Here is a 7,922-nt window from a genome sequence, read left to right as displayed (position 1 = left end):
AACAGCTTGATAGATTCAGTCTTCAAGTGGGTTCCCTAATAGGAGCAGTGGCTTTCTCTGGCATGAACTCAGTGGCTGGCTCTCTGATCACCTCTCCCTGGGGAGACATCTTTGTCAGGCCACAGAGGAAGACAATGTAACCAGTCCTGATGAGACCTGATAATCTAAGGTCAGATAGAAGGAGAAGAAGAGCTCCCCTATCAGTGGACTAGCGAAGGGACATATGGGGAGAAGAGGGAGGAGGACACAGCTGGGATACAAATTGAATAAATTATAATAAATGATAATAATTGAAAAAATAAAAAAAACAGCTCGTACTGACACAAAAACAAACAAATAGAACATTGAGTTAGAGTACAGAAACCATAAATTAGCTCATGCAAATTTGATGACTGATTTCTGACAGAAATGCTAAAATACATGTTTGGGAAATGTCAGCATCTTTAACAAATAGTTTCCGATAAACTGTATGTCTGTGTGTAGAAGAATGAAACCTAATCCTTATCTCATTCACACAGAAATCAAGTGCACATGGATAAAGACCTCAACATATAACTTGAAACTTCACAACTTATAAAGGAGAGTTTGTAGAATACAATATAAGCAATATGAGAACCAGTAGGTTAGTTAACAATTGAAAAGGGATCTTCATAAGATTAAACACTTAACATACATCATGAAAATTGTCAAAGAAAGACAATCCACAGTATGGGAAAATATTCTTACTAGATTATTGATATCTGCAATATAAAGAATCCAAAACATTACATATTATGGAAATAAGCAATTCAATCAAAACATGCAAATGAACAAAGAATTCTTAAAAGATAAAATACAAATAGTTTTTTTAAGTGCTTAACATTGGCACCCATAGGGAAATGCAAAGTAAAGTTACATTGATAATTCATCTCACCCCAGTGAAAGTGGCTATGAGGAAACCAAATAATAACAACAACAACATAATGTTAGCAACAATTTAAGTGAAAATAAGAGTTTCTTTAGTTGGGGAGAAGGAAGGAAGTCAATACATAAGGAGAGGCAGAAAAAAAAAAGGAAAAATAACATTAAGGATATTTGAAAAAATGCAGGAAACAGTTTTTTTTTCTTTCAAATTAATTTTTTATATTGATTACATTTTATTGGCTTTGCATCCCAACTGTATCCCCCTCACCCATTCCCTTCCAATTCTACCCTCCCTCCCTCATCTCTTCCCATACCTGTCTCCAAGTCCACTGATAGCGGAGGTCTTCCTCTCTCTTCTTTTTGACCCTAGCTTATTAGGTCTCATCAGGACTGGCTGCAATGTCCTCCTCTGTGGCCTCACAAGGCTGCTCCTCCCTCAGGAGGGGTGTTAAAGAGCCAACCACTGAGTTCATGTAAGAGACAGTCTTTATTCATCTTACTAGGGCACTCACTTGGATACTGAACTGCCATGGGCTACATCTGAGCAAGGGTTCTAGGTTATATCTATAAATGGTCCTTGGTTGGAGAATCAGTCTCAGAAAAGACCCTGTGCCCAGATATATTTGGTCCTTGTTTAGCTCCGGTCCTCTTCAGGTCTTACTAACTCTCCCTTTTTTCATAAGATTCCCTGCACTCTGCTCAAAGTTTGGTTATGAGTCTCAGTGTCTGCTTTGATTTGCTGCTAGGTAGAGTCTTTCAGAGGCCTTCTGGGGTAGATTCCTGTCCTGTTTCTTGTTTTCTCCTACTTCCAATGTCCATCCCGTTTGTTTTTCTAAGTGAAGATTGATCTTTTTTAAAATTGTTTATTATTATTAGTTACATTTTATTAACTCTGTATCCCAGCTGTATCCCGCTCCCTTATTCTCTCCCAATCCCACCCTCTCTTCCTCAGCTTCTCCCTGCCCCTTTCTAAATCCACAGATTAGGGAGGAAGGAAACAGTTTTAATTTACCCAATATTGAAAGCTTGCATGTAATTTTCATATGTATCTATTTGAATGAATTTGTAATATGTTGGCTGACAGTCCTCCACCCAACATCCATAGACTACCAAAAACAAAGTAACAGGCATAACAAACACACTTTTGATATGTTGTTCAGGAAAGTCCAAACTCTCAGAACAATATAGGCTATAGATATTGCCATTGGTTGCCTACCAAATGTTAAAGGTAAATTCCGGATGCTGAAGATACCATTGATTTTAGACACAGAATTCAGAGAATTTAAGCTTGGAATGTATGATTGGAAGCTTCTTCCCTGAAAATGAATTTTATGGTACTGGACTGTGCTATGCAAGCTTCCAAGGGAAGAAAGAAACTAAGAGCTGTGAGACCTAGGAAATAGACAAGGAACATCATAGCAGGATTATCGCTAAAAGTGTAGTAATGGCATCAGACATATATATATATATATATATATATATATATATATATATATATATATAAAACATGTCTAATTGTGGTAAGGTACCTGGCTTTTTTTCCCTCACAGGTGAGTGTAGTTCTTACCTTCATTAAGGAAACTTTTCTTTGAAATAAATAGAGACCATTACAGAGAACCACTACTGTTTAAAATGAAGAGAACAGTTATTCTTGAGGATCCTGCTCTAATGGACACATCTAAAGCACAGGTCTTGCTCCAGAGACTCAAGAAACCTTGTGGAAGACAGGATGAGAAAACTTTAAGAACTAAAGCACCAGGGGATCTGCTATGAGAATGTGTTTCCTAGAAATGACAGGGATTTTTTATGCATATACATATGCGTGTATGTGTATAAAGGTTGAAGAGAAAAATGCCATTAATTTGAGAAGCGAGTTCTTGAGAGTTTCTTCCTCTTGTTTATGTATATACATGTATATACAAATATACAGGCTAGGGTGAGATACTAAGAGAGGAAGACCTCCCCTATTAGTAGACTAGGGGAGGGACATAGAGGGGGAAGAGAGAGGGATCATGATACTGGGAAAAGATGAGGGAAGGAGCCACAGCAGGGATACAAAGTGAATAATATATGAATATATATCTACACATATATACTGTATATATTATTATATATGCATATTATATATAATATGCATATATAAAATATATACATTTATAATATGTGTATATTATATAATAATATACGCATATTATATAATGCATATATGTTATATATTAGAATATATATATATATGAGAATAGGTCAGACTTGATTGTCAAGATATCAACATTTTAGATAAAAACATTTGTCAATCATCCACAAGTGTCTGCATGGCTTGGGGATGAGGACAAAGAGGCTCTGCATTATTTGACCAGAGTTGAAGTGATGTAATTTGAAGACATTAAATCAGGTTATAGAATAGATTTTTATTTTGATGAAAACCCTTACTTTGAAAATAAAGTTCTCATCAGGTCTGTCTGGATCCTCTTTCTTTAGGCTAGGATAAGATACTAAGGGAGGAAGACTTCTCCTATTAGTGCACTAGTGGAGGGAGATAGAGGGGGAAGGGAGAGTGAGAGTGAGACTGGGAGGTGATGAGGGAAGGAGCTATAGCAGGGATACAAAGTGAATAAATTTTAACAAATAATAATAATAAAGGGAAAAATAATATTCTCTCCAAAGAATTTCATCTGAACGAGAGTGGTGACCCACCTTTAAAGTCCACTGAAATCGAATGAAAATCTGGAAAGGATTTGACAAAAGCACTCAAGCCTAAGCAGAATATGGCCAGCAGAAGCTGCAGCACAAAGAGCCAGAGAGCTTCTTTCCCTGGTTCACTGACCATTCTGATGCAGGTGCAGGTGAGTTAGGAGAGGTCATCAAAGATGATATTTTGCCAAATCCCTTGCAGCACTATATTTGGTTCCTGATATGGATGATAATGAAGTAGAGACAGAAGAAGAAGAAGGAGAAGGAAGAGGAAGAGGAGGAGGAGCAAGTGTTGGAAGATATTGACATAGAAGAGAATGAGGATAAAGGTGAAGAAGATGAAGATGATGATGAAGAGCAGGAAGGAGAGGAGGAAAAAGGTGAGGATGATCATCACAGAAGACTGATGGATTCCAACTTTCTTTTTTATTTTCTGTTTTATTTTATTTTATTTTTAATTTTCTCCAGTTCCTGGAAGCAAGTTGCAATCATTTCCTCCCCCAACCCCTTGTTCTCAGTTGCCTGTTTTGAGGTTTCTCTTAACACGATGCTTCTCAATTTACTTAAAGGAAATAATCTTGAGCAAAATACAACAGGAAGAGAATCTCCACTTTTCAGATCTAAATTAATTTTTCTCCTTTTGTCTCTCCAAAACTGTATCCAATACCAACACTGTTCTTTGTGGAAAGAAAAGAAACCTTCTAGCACCATTGGCTCTGCTGGAGGATGCTAGCCCAATGTGTAGTAGTGCATAGAGTTCTACCTTTTGTTTTTTTTCCATTCTCTGTATATTGGGCTCAATGTGTCTATGTGAATACAGACAGTTATCTTTTGCCAACATGTGTCTGTTTACTTACTCTTGTTTAATAAATAGAAAAGATAAAGGGAAAAGGGTGATATAGAAGTAAGCAAAGGCTGGGTTTGAGTTGTCTGTGGGGGGCTAAGGGGGAATTTTGACAACATGGTCTCACCTTTGATATGTTTAATTGTGATGTTTAGGGGACATCCTTGCAGTTTAAGATGACACTTCAAAAATATTTCTCTCCCTGAACTAAATGGGAGAATTAGCAGAATCTGTAGCGTTTTATTTCAATTTGGCATTTTTGGTAGTAACTTTATTTTTAGTTGTTTTGTTTTATTTTATTTTTGTTTTCACTTGAAGAAAAAAAAAGATGTTCATTTAAAATGTTAATGTGTACAAGTTACTTTGTTACAGTAAAACCAATGTGTACATAAAAGACCTGATGATTTTCTGTCAGAATAGATGCTCAATATGACCTTCCAAGTTTGACCTGCATAATGACATAATGTCAAACTTTTTCTCCCTAACTTGGTATTTTTGATAGGCACTTTTCAGGATGACCTCAGGTCTATGCAGGGTGAGTTTAAGGGATTTAAATTATGTCTTAATGTTTCTGTAACCAAGTGATATATAATAATTGCTGCCATAGACTGTACCCTTGATTTTATCTCAATTTGGCATGCCTTTAAATGAGCCTTTAGTTGCCTGGATACTATGACAACACTTGTTCACACTGTGTCACTGACCTGTTGTTATAATGTCATTGGTATGAAGAACAGCAGCTGGTGTGTCTTCACTGGCAGTGTCAACTGGTCAAGAAGGTGGCTGTCAGACTGAGCACTCTGTGAGGTGGTGGGGAGTATTCTTCTTTTTCAGTTATTTAGCAGAAGCTCTCAGATGTGACTCTGAATCTGGGTAGAAGAAGAGCTCTGTCTACTCAGTGCCACTGTGCAGAGAACAGTGTTTCAGGAAGCTACCTGATGCTTAAGCTTTTCAATGCTGTAATTATACCTAAAATTAAATGTCACCTAAAATTAAATGTCACCTTTTCAGAGATGATTAATGGACAACCTCATCAAATTCAAAGCCTTTTGATGTATAAAACTATATAAATGGAACTACTTCATCAATAGGCAAAATATAACGAAAATCTGTCTAGATAGATAGTGTGTAATTTCCTCACATGACTAGGTTTAGTAAATTCATCTCTGTGTATGTAAGAAATCCTACTTCAATAAAGAAATAAAAAGATTAAAAAAATTGAGAGAGGCAGAAGAGGGATTGGAATGATGAAATGCATGGAGGAAACATGTAATACTATTTTAATTAAACTAATATTTTATGTCTAAAAGCAAATGTAGAGAAAGAAAAACTCTTATTGACTATAGCAGGGTGTGTGGATGAGTATGCCCACTATGAAAATTAGTATGGCAAATTCCTCAAAATGCAAGATATATAAGTACCATATGGTACAGTTTATACATATTATAATATTCATATTATAATATTTATACATACTATATTATATAATATATAAATATATTATATATAAATATATATTTTGGACATGTATTGAAAGAACTTTATATGCTACTATAGTATTACTCATTCATGTGTATTGGTTAAAAAATGTAATGGTTAAAAAAAAAACGTGGTGCACACACAAATTTTATTTATCTATGAAGAAAAAGGAAATTACATAAATTTACAGTCACATACATGGAACTCAAGAAATTTTACTATACAAGGAAACATGGGACTAGAAAGATAAATGAACTTGTTGAATATTGTATGTGAATCCTAACCATAAATTTTTAGGTTTTTTATTGAAATATATGTACAATTCAGAAAAATTAAAAAGTATTCATTGGAGGGAGGGATGATAATACTAGGCAAAACAGAACATAAATGTAGGAATTTATACCCCTAAACGAGGAGCCACAGGAAATAATCATAGATAATAGAAGGAGAATCATTATCCGGATCAAACATCCAATAAGATAATCAATCCTAAGTGATCATCCCTAAAAACATGTACATAGGTATAATAAATAAATAAGAAGAGGTCATATGTCACAATTAAGGAGACAGGGAGGTGCTGGAGAAAGATGAATATAGGGTGAAAATATCACTGAGAAAAAAAAGTGGACATGTTTTTCATTTGGTAACTTTTTATATGTATTTGGTACTTAAGCTTGTACTTTTCAAAAACTTGAACCAAACCTTTGGCAGAGTACAGGGAATCATAAGAAAGAAGGGGAGTTAGTCTGATGAGGAAAGGATAGGAGCTCCACAAGGACCAAATATATCTGGGCACAGGGTCTTTTCTGAGACTGACATTCAACCAAGGACCATGTATGGATATAACCTAGAACCTCTGCTCAGATGTAGCCTGTGGTAGCTCAGTAACCAATTGGTTTCCCATAGTGAGGGGAACAAGGACCATTTCTAACAGGAACTCAATGACTGGCTCTTTGGCCTCCCCACCGAACAAGGGAGGAGCAGTCCTGTTAGGACACAGAAAAGAGCTTTGCAGCCAGTCCTGAAGATACCTGATAAAACAGGATCAGATGAATGGGGAGGAGGTCCCCCCTATCGGTGGACTTGGAAAGGGGCACGGTGGAGATGAGGGAGGGAGGGACTGGGAGGGAATGAGGGATTGGGACACGGCTGGGATACAGAGTTAATAAAATGTAACTGATAAGAAAAAAAATAAAATTAAAAAAAAACTTGGAAATAGGTGAATAACAATTAAATAATTGAATAAGCATTGGATATATTTTAACTATGTGAAGTATAAATTTCTTCAAAAGAAAGAGAATGAAATTATACTTTACTACCCTCAGCAATAAATTTAGGTATCTTTAATATGAATCCTGTCAAGTTAAGGGAAAAAATTCTATTGTAAAGAACATTTAATGTTGAGGACACCAAAACCTCACCTACAGAAAGAAGAAAACAAATCTAAATTACTCACATATATCTAAAAAAATTAAGATATAAAAATCCAACATCTGGAATAAGTTACTAACTTTTATTCTGGTAATAAGAGCCTTGAATTAAATAGCAGTTCTCAAAACTTTTTTAAAAATAAACTTTTTTATTCTCATTTCACTTTAAGATTTTAGAATTTTTCAAACATTCTCCATTCTGCTTGGATTCTACCCTGAGGCAAGGAAATAAACAGATGACCAAGAATTTGGTTTAACACATCTTTCAACCTGCAATTACAGTTTATATTATGTTCTATTTTTGATGCATCCAATCATTATAACTGAGTTTTGAAAGACAGCAGAAAAGTCTTATTTTAATATAAGATGCATTAAAGTTTCATGTAGAAATCTCTAGATTTTGAAAGTACTTATATAAATGTAGCATGTGCACATAGATTTTAAAATAGCAATAAAGTATCTACAACCTTAAAAAGGATGTAGGGAAATGTTAGTAAGTGCAGAAAACAAGAATTATAGAAGCAAAAATAATGATTATAAAGTACATAGTTTTTTGTTTTTCTCATAAAACACAG

The 7,922-nt window shown here is 35.0% G+C and overlaps 1 pseudogene; it reads left to right on the top strand.

Annotated features, from left to right (window-relative positions):
- Positions 1-2,410: 2,410 nt before the first annotated feature.
- Positions 2,411-4,956, top strand: LOC129692792 (protein SET-like; annotated as a pseudogene).
- The last annotated feature ends 2,966 nt before the right edge of the window (positions 4,957-7,922 follow it).

The sequence above is a fragment of the Psammomys obesus genome, unplaced genomic scaffold (genome assembly GCF_907164565.1).
Source record: "Psammomys obesus unplaced genomic scaffold, mPsaObe1.curated_primary_1811, whole genome shotgun sequence".
NCBI classification, from domain to species: Eukaryota; Metazoa; Chordata; class Mammalia; order Rodentia; family Muridae; genus Psammomys; species Psammomys obesus.
This window is presented reverse-complemented; position numbering and strand designations above follow the sequence as displayed.